We start from the raw sequence: 12,926 nt of genomic DNA, 5'->3' as shown, positions 1-12,926 counted from the left end.
ATAATGTCTCAGCTACCACAGCATAGTGAATACCAGCCATAGAAAAACTAAGCCAAGTGGATATCATAATCTTAATATGGTCATCAATGAATATGAGTCTATTAGTCAAAAGAATGAAGGAAAGAGAGGAAAGAGAGGAAGGAAGGAAGGAAGGAAGGAAAGAAGGAAGGAGCAAGGAAGGGAGGAATGGTGGGAAGGAAGGGAAAGGAAAGAAAGAGGAAGGAAGGAAGTGAGAAGGGGAAGGGAGGAGGAAAATACTTAGAAGCCTGATTTATATGGCTTGCCATGTTCTTCCAGGAATCTAAATGCAGTCAGATAACATCAAAATGGACTTTAATGTGAGTCTTCACTGCTTCTATACTGATTCTCCATGAAAAATGATGATCCTAGGGCCTACCTTACTTCTCTCATACTAACTGGGGTTCTCTTACTAATAGAACCCTCATTTTTATTGGGGCACCAAGATGTCTGGCCTACAAAAATCAAGGCAAGCCCATTCTTCTTGCTAGGTGTTCACTTTCACATCCTGCCTTAATGATTTGGTGACCAAATTCTGGTCAATGACTTGGAAGTAAGTGAGTAGGTTCTGAGAAATGTTTTTTTTCTTTCATGAAAAAAGTAATAGAGGTTCCCCTTTCCACTGGAATTTTTTTCTTCCTGTTATAAAGGAGAAACAAACCAACAAAAACCTTTTTCTTCTACCCTCCTAGGTTACTGGCCAGGGCCTAACAAATGAGACAAAACACAGAATAACAAGAAAAAAAGAAACAGAGTTTATTAACATGTACAGAAGAAACTCAGTGATGAGTAACTCAAAGTGGTGGTCAGAACTTGGGCTTATATAGCATCTTAACAAAGAGAAATAAATTTGTAGAGAAAGTGATAAAATGAAGAAAATGAGGTATAGACTTTAAGGGGTGGCAAATTGTGTGAAGAGGAACCTAACAGAAGACATAGGCTTTTTTTAATAAGATTTATTTCCAGATCCCTTTTGGTGCTTACTTTCTCTCTTCTTCATGGCCATAAAACTTCCCCTGAAGAGGGGATCTGTGGCTGTCCTCATTTCTCGGAAGTTTCTGCTTTTAGTCAGATAAGGGAAGCTCCAAGAAGGCTTCTTTTTGTATCTGTTAATTCCCATTTGCCTCCAACTCAATCCTTATGCCAAGGTGCCATATTTTGTGGTGGCATGTTCAGATTCCCTACACTGTCTTGAATGCACTGTGTAAGGGTATGATTTTTGGAGAGATGACCTCCATCTTGTAACCATGCCATGGTAAGTCTATTTAGAGCCCAGTATTGGGCAAAATGCAGGGATATAAAAGCTAGTTATGGTTTCTGCATCCAAAAGTCCCATAATACAGAGTGTCAAGACAGTCAGACGTAGATTAACTGGAGAATGATTGCAAAACACATACAGCAGACCTCGGTGCCAACTAGAGTAGAACTGATGTCAGCCCTCCAAATCTACTATCTCCTCCACCCCACCAGTGCTTCTTACCAATCCAGCTAAATAGATGAAGTTTTCAGAAAAGATGTGACATTTGGAGAAGATTCTACTCTCAAATTCTTATCATTTTAAAAATACATTCCTGCCCTTATTTAAACACCACTAACAAGCTTTCACTCAGAAAGAAAACATGGTATCAAAAAGCATTGGACTGGACATTAGGCTTCAGTCTTGGCAAAGGCATTTAACAGCTGGGGGATATAGTGGTGGTCATTTAAACATCTGGCATTTTGGTTCCTTCTTTGTAAATTGGGGATAATGATTCATTCAACAAGCACTGAGTACTCAATAAGTGTTGGGCACTGCTTTAGACAATAGGGATATAAAAGTGAACAAAATAGACAGAGTCCCTGCTCCCATAGACAGTAGACATATAATAAGTATATACCATACTCTATCGAGAGGTTGTAGTCAGTCTAATGGAAATTGCAAAGCAGGGGAAGAAAGATAGAGGAACAGCAGGTAAGTGGGAAGGAGAGCTGCTATTCTACATAGACTGGTCAGGAAAATCTCATTGAGAGGTGGCTTGCACTTCCTTCCCCATGTGGTGTGTGCTGTGTGTTTGCACTTGCCTGCTTCTCTGAGGGCAGAAGGGAGGAAGTCAAATGACTGAAAACATGTAGAAAGCACTTGTTAAATTACTCGGCACTGATTGAATGTAAGGTATTGTCACTATTATTATTGAGGATTAAGTCTAAATTTCTTAGCTTGACATTTAAATTCCTTCACAACACAACCATCCAATCTACCTTTCTCGTTTTATCCCCATTCCCTTGTAAAAACCTGACTTCCCAATAAAATTTTTGCTTTATATAATACACTTGGCAATTAATCATGCGCCATCCCATGTTGCTCCTTTTATTGTTTCTTCATTTCAGTTTTCATTTTTCATAAATTCTGTGTCCCCAATGAAATTTTTTTAAAAAAAAACTTCTATATGTCAGAGTCTATAAGTGCCTTGAGCATAAAAAATGTTTAATAATATTTATTGATTTCCTTGGCATACTGGTTTAGCTTCATTATCACTTTGAAAACTCTCACTCTGTTCAGAATTTGGTGTTATACTCAATTTTGTGAGAATGTTGGATTATCTTATTTATCATGGAACAGTGTAATTTTGAGAAGCAGAATTTTGAAAATTATGTATTGCTAACAAATGCCTTTAACTGTGGTTAGGACTTCCCATAAGGATGACCTCAGTGTCATTCAGACCAACAAGCAGCTCCTAATACTATATGCACTTTTCATAACCATACTCCTGTGCATCCTGATGGCTTTTTCATGACCTTGTGGGTATTTCTTATCAGTGTGTACATTTATTATTATCTCTTGAATGACTTTCAAGTAAATTTTTTTAATTGAAATGACTTCCCAGCAGTCTGAGAAATCAAGAAAAGAATGAATAAGGCATAGTAGGAACTACAGGATAAGTACTAAGTGAGGTTTGGGGAAGCATAATAATGACCCTAAAAAATATCTACATTCTGATCACTGGGACTTATGAATATGCCACCTTACTTACAAGGCAGAAGGACCTTAGCTGGTGTAATTAAGGTAAGGACCTTGATATGGAGATATTCTAGATTAATCCAGAGTGACCCAAGGTAATCACAAGAGTCTTCATAAGAGGAATGCAGGAGGGTAGGAGTCAGAGGAGATGAGACAACAGAAACAGAGTTCATAGTGATATGATCACAAGCCAAAGATACAGGCTGCCTAAAGAAGCAGGAAAAAAACAAGGAAGGAAAAGATTCTCCCCACAAAGCCTCCAGAAAGGAATGCATTGCCTTGCTGAATCTCAGATTTTAGTCCTATAAAACTTATTTTCAGGCCTTGAGCCTCCAGAACTGTAAGATAATAAATTTGTCTTGTAGTAAGCCACTAAACTTGTGGTAATTTGTTACAGCATCAGTGGGAAACTAATACAGTGGTAAAGTGAAAACAGCCCTCAACTAGAGATCTGTCACAATCTGGCCTCCACGACAAACATCCTAATTGGCAACCTCAAGAAAATCTCTCTACTTCAGTTTCCTTTCCTACAAAGTGAAATTATATCTACTTTGCAGTGTTGTTTCGATGACAGACACAATTACTCATGTGAGCACTTTGTAAAGTGTTTTATGCTATACAAATGTTAGGTATAAAACTTTGACTTAAGGTTTTCTTAATGAAGGTGAGAACTGGAATGGAGACATCTACCCTTAGTGTGCCAATACCTGAAATATCACACTCTAAGCGCTCCTGTATCAAATGTGCTGTTCTAGAAGCGGCCTACTGCGGGGGTGGCCATCCAGCACACTTGTCACAACCTTTCCCTCATCAACCAAATTGAAAGGGGATCATTTGATGCAGAATCCTTTGTTCAAGAGCCAAGACACAGCCTTTGAATCCTTCTTAACCTACCTTCAGGAAGTTGCTATCAATCAACTACAACTGGCATGAAAGGAGAAACTTAGAAAGTTTTGTTCCTTTGACAGCAGCATGGGCATCATCTGTGAGCTTACTGGAATGCAGACCCTCAGGTCCACTCCAGGTCGACTGAATTAGAATCTACATTTTACAAGATCCTTGGGTGCTTCCTGTGTACTAGTTGAGAGAATCTATTTTGGAGTAGTTTGAATTCCAGCTGTGCAAGCTACTATTGTGTGACCTCAGGTAGTGTCTAAATCATCAACGCCCGTTGTCTCATCAATAAATTGGAGAATACCCACCACATTGGTTTGTTACAAAAATTAGAGAGACTGCACATATAAGGCATTTTGCACAATGCCTGCCAACAAACACTCAGTTAATAATAGTTCTTTCCATTGTATCATTTTGCACCATCTACAGCTGCTAACCGGACTACACACTCATCCAATATTGCTGGAGCCTCTCAACAGGGCAATTCCCCAAGCCATGCACGCCCGTGGAGGTGGGAGAGGTGTGGGGAAAGGTACCAGGAGGGGGACAGGAACACTGTCAGCAATACTCTCTCCAAATACCCGGGATACTGTACATTCTGCAACACGCATTAAACGTCATGTGGTCTCCTTGCTTTCAGATCTCTGCCGCACATGGCTTTATAAGAAACCTGCTAAAGTCTAGACACAGCCATGGAGTCTGGTGACCTGTGGCAGCGAACAAGGACCAAAATTCCTGCTCAGTCGCTCTCAGCTCCAGCTTTCCAGCTAAATTCCTTTCCTAACCTCCCACCTGCCTCTAGTTTCCTTGCAGCAGAACCATAACCTGCCTGCCCCTGCCTAGCCACCCGCTGGCACGCAGCAGCCGCCACCCGCAGCAAGCCCCTTCCCCCAGAAGGCTGGGCGGGGGTGCAGTGGGGGCGGAGCTCGGTGTCCTGCAGCTGCTGCTGCTGCCTCCGTGGCTACCACCGCCGACGAAGCTGCCACCCCTGGCTCCGATGCTCCGGCCCCGCTGCGCTGCCCTACAAGGACAGACGGGTGCACCCCGGGCCTAACGGATGAGCAGGCCGGCACCTGAGCGCCCACCTCCAATTTGGTCTGTTCCCCGAGGCCGCGACTGCAGCCCAGTGGTGGGGGTGGCCCCAGCGGTCTCCGCCCGGGTTTTGCGCGCCGCCTCTGTTCTTTGCACGGTAATTTCAGTTCCTGCAAGCACCCAGCTGCTCCCGGAACAGGGCTGAAGAGAACCGCCGCTCCCTAGCACACCGGAGCCATCCGTTTGGCACCGAGAGTCGCTGGCTGGGATATGCGACGGGAAGCCCCTGCCACAGCGAAAGCAGTGGCCCCCTCGCGCCGGGGAGAGCCTGGTGAGTTCAGGTAGGAGACGCTCCCTGTACCACCTCAGCCTAGTGTCCAACCCCGGGGGACCGAGCAAAGGTGTGCTTGGTGCTTGATGGAGGGTGGATTGGGTCCCACATCTTGCCTGGTGATCCTTTGCCTGTTGCTCTTGTCCCCATCCCATCCTGCGCTCCAGGAGGGTCTATCTTTCTCGCAGGTGATAAATTTCCCTGCAAGGTCATTACTCCCTTAGGCTCTGGCGTTGAAGGTAAATGGGAGAAGACACTGTTGTTCTTGTTCTTGGGCGAGGGGATTTATAATCAATGGGGTCGGCACACTGTGAATATCTTAATGGGGGTGTGTGTGTGTGTGTGCGTACGTGTGTGTGTTTGGCAATACTACACCAGCATGTTTCTTATTTTCCTAAGCTTATTCCCTTTAAGGTCAAAACACTATAGTTATATATAAAATATGTGTTAATGTGTGTGTGTGTGTGTGTGTGTGTGTGTGTAACACACACACAAAACCAAGTACACATACATAGTCTTTCTTGAGATAGCCTGAGAGAAAAGAAGGGCAGGCAGAGGTTGATAAAAGGAAATCACTGTAGAGACCTGTTCAGTATCTAGAGGTGAACTTTGGAACCAGATTAAATCAGGGTAGAGACTAGAAGCTATAAATGTCTCTTTGGAGATGAATTTTAGAAAGAGCTAAAGAACATTATTAACCAATATACACAACAGATCTTCATGCTATCCAGGCAGATCTAAATGATACAGGCAACATTTCACATGCAACAATGGGCAGTGGAAGGGGAGGGAAAAGGCGGGTATTTAGGTACTGGAAAGTGAATTTTGGTTGTTGGGAAGTCAGCAGCAAGTCCCTGTCAGGGTTAAAGGCCTAGAGGAGCATTGGGAGAAGTCGCTGCTTGGAGTATAGGCAGTTCAAGGTTAAGGTGTTGTGAGTGTCCAGAAAGCAGGAGAGGTAGTGGAGAAAAGGCAAGGGTTTGGAGGAGAAGGACAGAACCAACACCCTGAGAATCACCAAGAAGCAACCATCTCTCATTAAGGTATCTTTTCCTTCTTGTTAAATCGATACTTTGGATATGCTCCATCTAAAAATTTTTCACAACACACTTGTTAAAGATCTAGTGGTCCATGTTCGCATTTTGTTTTCAAAAGGAATCTGGGTCATGGTGGGATGGGAAGAGACTGAAGTGTTTACAACACCAGCAAGATTTGGAGAGAGAGTTGATTAAGGCTTAGCCTCATGAAATATTTACACATCTCTCGCGTGGGCTTTTGTTTGCTCTTGTTGGTGCTGCTGCATATTTTACTTTGATAATGATTTGAATGTACTTCTCCCAAGTGTGCTTATTTTCCAGTTATAAACTATTGTTTCTTTTCCATTGTTTTCATCATTGGCCTGCCCTGAGTAACAACTGTGGGAATAAAGATACATGAGTCACAGTATAAAGACAAGAAAATCTTTTCTATCTGCAAATGGCAGGGGTTTGGATTATAGAATGGTCCTTTAAACTAGAATCACCATTTTTCAAGTTTTTGTATGTGTTTAGTAGAGGAAATAGGTTGTTAATTCATAAACAGAAAAATAAGTAGTAATTGTCATTGCAAGTCTAGGTGTTATATCATTGGAATTTATTTTGGAAACAGTGCCGAGGAAGTCATAGAGAGCCATGCAGAGTGTGTTGTGATGTGGTGAGGCTTTACCTAATCACTAACTAGATTTCCTTGAAAATGATAAGGGCAAAAATCTTAAGTGCATAGCTTTGGGTCAGTCTTCATTAGAGGTTGGGGTGAGTTCCAATAAGCTGTTTTTGAAATTTGAATTTTTAAAATGGCCTCAATACACTTGCCCATTTTACTTAATTACTTGTCTCTGCAACATTTCTTTGTGCCTCAAAGATACTTAAAAGAATACATTAGATACAACTATCCATCACTGTAAGAATTTTTCAGCCACAAAACCTGCATCTTACAGGGAATATTGGTTATGGAGTCACAAAACCATAAAAACAATTGGCTTCAGAGAGTCAAGATAGACAATTCCAGTCCCAGCTTACACTTGAACTCTGTCAGTGGCAACTGTTTCTACCCTTCATACACTCATTCATTGGTTCATTCATGCATTCAAAATATATTTACCCTGAACTAAACGTAGTCCTAGATTGTGGAATTGAAGAGTGAACAAGACACAGTCTCAGCATGCAAGCCTTTGGGAGAGAGGGAGTAACAGCTGGTTAAGTGCTGTGACAGAGCTAGCATAGGGTGCTATGGACACCAGCTGTGGAGGTGGAGAGGGCAAGGGAGCAAGGACAGTCCCCAGGCACATGAAGAAGAGGAGGAAGTAGTCTGATAAAGAAGAGAAAGAAGGGCAGTCCTGGTACAGTGACCAAATATTCAGGGCCTTGGGAAGAACAAGTAGCTCTAGGTGGTTGAAAATCTGTGAGCAGGTAAAGATGGGAAGATGGAGATAGAGAAGGAGGCTGATCCATCCTTAGGCTAAAGTTCAGAAGAGCCACTAACTCATCTGCTTAGTCAACCATTTGATCCAAAGGCGTTAGGTAAATGTATTCATATCGAGCTTCCATGTTGTTCACGTTACCCAAGCCTGTATGCTTCAGATACATAACTAGACACTGTAGCTACCTCTGTTTATAATAGACTGGTAGAAAGGGAGAAGTGTCCTTGAGAAAATCATACTTCTCGGTGCCTCAATTTCTTCATCTACAGAATGTCTACCACCTACTTTGCATATTGTGAAAACAAAAAAGAATGAGGGGATGGAGATTTTATTTTTATAGAAATTAGTTTTATAGAAATGCAGGGAATCTTATTTTTATGACAACAGTGTTCAGGGGAAAAGGATGAAACATACTGTATATTCCAAGCATCTCATTGTCCCAGACGACTCCAAAAGAGAAACTGAATGAACAAAAGCATAACTGAGGAACAGAAAGCCCAAAAGACACATACAATTTGTAATTATGTTTTTAAGTGAGGGAAACATATACAACAATCCCACAGTAATCAACAAGTGCCCTTCTAGAACTAGGCACAACCCATTGTGAAGTTAGTTTATTAGTTATGCTAGCATTTTATTTTCAAAACATAAAGTAAAATAGAAAGATAAATAAGTATTGTTCATTTAAATTATAAATTAAATATATGTTTATATGTATGTACACACTAGGCTATGATGTAAAAATATGTATCTTATTATGCATCATGTTCCAAAAAATCTGAAAGTGACCACTTTAAGTGAATCAAAAAACAGATGCTTCCAGTTTGCAAGACCCCAGGGGTCGACTAGGAGATTGGGTATGTAAGCATTTATGTAAAATTCTGAATAGCAGTACTGCCTGGAGAAAGGTAAGACATTATGACTTACCAGTAAATTAATGGCAGTAAAGTTAGAGGAGACAGAGATCCTTGGGGACTAACTAGTCTAGAAAGCATCGAGGAGGAAGTGGAACTTGAGCTAGTTTATGAAAGACGGACAGATCTGTGTGGGCAGTGAAAAAGAGCCAATATATACAAGAAGGAAGTGATGAATGAGGTGACATAATGTGAAGTGTATTAAGAATCATTCAGAAAAGAAAAAATGAGCATTAAGTTGTAGGGAGAGGATTGCAGCAGAATTTCTGTTTAGGCTAAAATATTAGTCGAGTTGCTATTTATTTTATATCTAAGATTCCTTTCCCTAACTTTAAGAAGATCTGGAGAGAATAGCCATAACATCATAAATCTGTCATTTCTTGCCATCTTTTTATTTCTTTTGTAATAATTTCCAGGCTAGGCCTTGTTTCAACTGCATTTCATGACTGAACTATCAAAATTACGTGATACACCACATTGTAGCACGATTATTTCATTTCTCAGACCACAAGTACAATCTTTAGCACAGGGGGCAAGGGTGATCAAATCATACATTGAGCAAATCCTTCTATTCTCTTCAACAAGTCTCCTTTTTTTAGTGCCTCAGAGGTGCAAGGCCTGGTGCTCGGCACTGACTGCCCTGTGAAGATGGACCACTTGGAACCCATTGCCCCAAGGAAGGGCAGAATCTGTTGGATTTCCTTTCTCAGGTTCTCTGTGACTTATCATTTTAGTTAAATACAAAGGACCCCCTGACTTACAATGATTTAACTTAACCATTTTTCAACTTTACAATGGTGCAAAAGCCAGACACATTCAATGGAAACCATACTTCAAATTTTGATCATTTCTTAGCCTCCTGATACACAGCGTGATATTCTCTCATGATGCTGGGCAGTGGCAGCGAGCTCAGCTCCGTCAGCCACACAGTCATGAGGGTAAACAATGGATACTCTTCGGTCTACAGTGTACTCATTGTGTTAGAGGATTTTGCCTAAATGTAAGCTAATGTAAGTGTTCTGAGCAGGCTTATGGCAGGCTAGGCTAAGCTCTGATGTTTTGTTGGTTAGGTGTATTAAATACATTTTCAACTTGTGATATTTTCAAGTTACTATGGGTTTATCTGGATGTATCCCCATCTTAAATCGAGCAACATGTGAACCTAGTATGCATTTTTGGAAATTAACGTCAGTGTTTTGCTATACACTAATAGTTATTTTAAGGAGATAAAATCAGAGAAGAAAGGCTTTACTTGTATTTCTGAAAAACTTTTTTGAGATTTTTCAGCTCTTCTGTCTTTCCTATGAAATAAAACAATGTTATGATTCTGATACCCTTTTGAATAAAGTTATACCTTTAATCAGAAGAACAATGCCAGTTAAAATAGAGACTCATGAGCTTAACTTAGCTGGAGTGCCATCAAAGATGGAAATTGACTTTTTTATGAAGGTGTCTTGGACTCCTCTTTCGTCCCCCTTCTCCACATCCAAATATTTGAGTCAGTGATAATCCAACCTTTTCACAGAAGAGTCAAGACTGAAGTAATAAAACATCTAGAGGCTGCATTTTAATTGAAAAGACACTTAATAAATTTCATGGGGAATATGTATATGCTTTACAGTTTAGAGTACCTACTGTCTTGTTTGCCACTAAGAAAATTTTTCACCATTTTAGCTGGGCACATCAGAGATGGCAACACAGTAACAGATCTCTAGTATTTTTTATGTCTGTAATTAAATGGTCAGCTTTATTTTGAAGCTAGCGACATAATTTGGGGCCTGAATTATTATTCCCAAGCGAACATAACTGATCTTCACTGGAAGGTTAAATGCTATGACCTACTGAGTCTGAGTCCAAATCTGTGAAGTGGGGTTCCTAATAGCCAAGTATACATACCACTATTTAGCCCTACTTTTATGAACAAGGAAATAAAAACATAAGAGTCCCAGACTAGTTAATTAACTTGTCCTAAATCACTATTAGAGTTGGGACTAAAATCTAGATCTCTTAGATGCTTGTTGGCTAAGGGGAGGGAGGGCAGGACTGAGGAGAGAGAGGTCAGAGCATCTCCTGAGTGATGGGGGTGGGGGGAGGAAATCAAAACGCACTTGCAGACCTTACGACATTGAGAGTAAATGCAGTGAGACTCTCTAAAGGACAATGCAGTGATCTCTGACCCCAGGGTTTGGGTGCAGCAGAAAACGCAGGGATCAGCTGTGTGATCAGAGGCAAGGCACTTTCTTGGCCTCACACACCAAATTCAATTTTAAAATGGTGATTCTTGGATCTGAAACCCAGTGTATACCCAGGCCGCCCCCCGGGAAGTTTGCTTTAGTAAGGACTCGCAGCCTGCAACACTTGCAGAACCAAACTGACCCTGAAGAAAACTCAAGGTTAGAGAATAAAAATCTACAGTCACAGGAGCCTCTAGGGCCCTGAGCATTCTAATTCAGTGGACAGCTGGACAGAGTGCTCCAGAGCTCCTTGAAAAATCACATTTGCATCTACTAATTTCTGGAGGAAAAGGAATTGCAGATAATGTTTTATAAGGCTGAATTATGAATGATTCCGCAAACTGGGAAATCTAGTTTAGGGGAAATCATCAAGATATTTTATGTGGCTAGATTCTTGATCATTTTTTCAGGATATTGATTTCTAAATAGCCTAAAGTTAAAATAACCATTATTGTGTCTCTGAGACACACTTCTCTGTCTTTACAATGTGCAACTTTGCATAAATGAGATGCTTGAGGGAGTCCCGTGTTTGTGTTTGCTATCTTTTCTGAGTACTCAGAACATCTCTTTCGTTTCAATTGTAGTCAACAATTTTTCTAAAATGTAATCTTGTGCCCAGGTGTCTGCCTTCTTAAGTATAATATGGCACCTGTCATCAGGCTTCAGAATTCTTTATTGCATCTGAGTTTGTATTCTGAATTATGACTGTGTGGGACATATACTGTCCTACTGAATATAAGAATTTTTTTTATTTTTTACTCTAATATGGATATGCTTTCTTATGATACACTTCTTAAGAAATATACTTTTCAAAAATGCAAGATATTTGATTCACTGTGGGTTCCACTTTGTTGACTTTGGTCACTGCCTTTGCCATCACGTCAGGTTGGAATGCTCATGTCTTCCCCCTACTTTTCAAGCCCCCTCCAGACATGGTTTAAAGCTCAATTATTTCAGTAAAGCTTCCATGATTACAAGCTGTTTCTAACTGCTATTTTATACATAGCATGAATTTTTAATTTGTATGTAGTTATATTGTTCTCTAACCATGCCTTTCTTCAAATCCTTTAAGTTATTTCTCCTTAAAAAATGCAGGTAAAAATGAAGCAACTAGAATTTTGATGCTAATAAGAATTTTAATCAGAGCTGAGGTTAATAAATGACTGTGCATTTTCCCTGCATCCTTGAATGAGTAAAAATTACACATGCCAAATGGGTGTGGAAAATTGGTCTTGTTTTTGCATTGAATGTGCTCTGAAAGCAGTCAGAGAGCAGAAACCCGTCAGTGTCGGGTCAGGGGCTAAGCTCTGAGTAAGTGAGTGAAAAATGCCTGTGCAACCTCCTTCACATTGGGGATGATTTCTTGTCTACACACATAGATTCTCAGAGCAGAAGAGTGCTTTGCCATGAGCATCTCAGAGACCTGGTGCACTTCACCTAACCTGCCAGCACCTCAAGTTTGAGGGTGTAGGTACAAGATCAGAAATTGGAAACTGGCAGTATGTGAGCCCAGCAGGAAGATTGTGTTTTATTTGGCCTGCAGATATTTATTTTTAATTAAGTTAATAGTTAAAAATCAGAATACGTATTATAAAAAAAAAACCCAACCCACATTCTGTAGCTGGAGCTGAATAGCTGTGTGTGCTACCTCTTTATTACACTACAGTCTCCACTACTCTCTACTGTTTCTCCAACACTGAGGCTTCATAGAAGTCATTTGCTCTCAACAGCTTCACGTACTTGCATTAGCTACCAAGAAACCACAGGTATTGAGTTCTGAAGTCTGGACTAGATATTTTCTCAGTTCCATTGAGCTCTACAATGCTCTGCCTGTGCTCATGAAATCTATGTGACTGTGTAAAGTAGAGAGATCATTGTACTGAACGTAGTTAACTCCCATAAACTATAGTGAGAGTCTAAACATTTCCATCATCAAAATAAGTAGATTCTGTGAAAGGTTAATGAATACAAACTGAATTGACCTGGTCTATTAGTAAGAGAACAGTGGAATTTTTTGTTTGTTTGCATGCTTGGTTTTTACTGTTCCATG

At 40.5% G+C, this 12,926-nt stretch overlaps 1 protein-coding gene across 3 annotated transcripts in view; it reads left to right on the top strand.

Moving 5' to 3' along the window:
* Positions 1 to 4,970: 4,970 nt before the first annotated feature.
* GPRIN3 (GPRIN family member 3) overlaps positions 4,971 to 12,926 on the top strand; it is a 71,925-nt gene continuing 63,969 nt past the window's right edge. For 2 of the 3 annotated variants that reach the window (XM_045820178.1, XM_045820177.1), the window contains exon 1: positions 4,971 to 5,283. The gene's annotated coding sequence lies outside the window, so the exon portion shown is untranslated. The remainder of the gene's footprint in view (positions 5,284 to 12,926) is intronic. The other variant, XM_045820179.1, reaches the window with a different exon arrangement.

Source organism: Phyllostomus hastatus, unplaced genomic scaffold (genome assembly GCF_019186645.2).
Source record: "Phyllostomus hastatus isolate PE091 unplaced genomic scaffold, TTU_PhHast_1.1 phas_scaffold_39, whole genome shotgun sequence".
Taxonomy (NCBI): Eukaryota; Metazoa; Chordata; class Mammalia; order Chiroptera; family Phyllostomidae; genus Phyllostomus; species Phyllostomus hastatus.
This window is presented reverse-complemented; position numbering and strand designations above follow the sequence as displayed.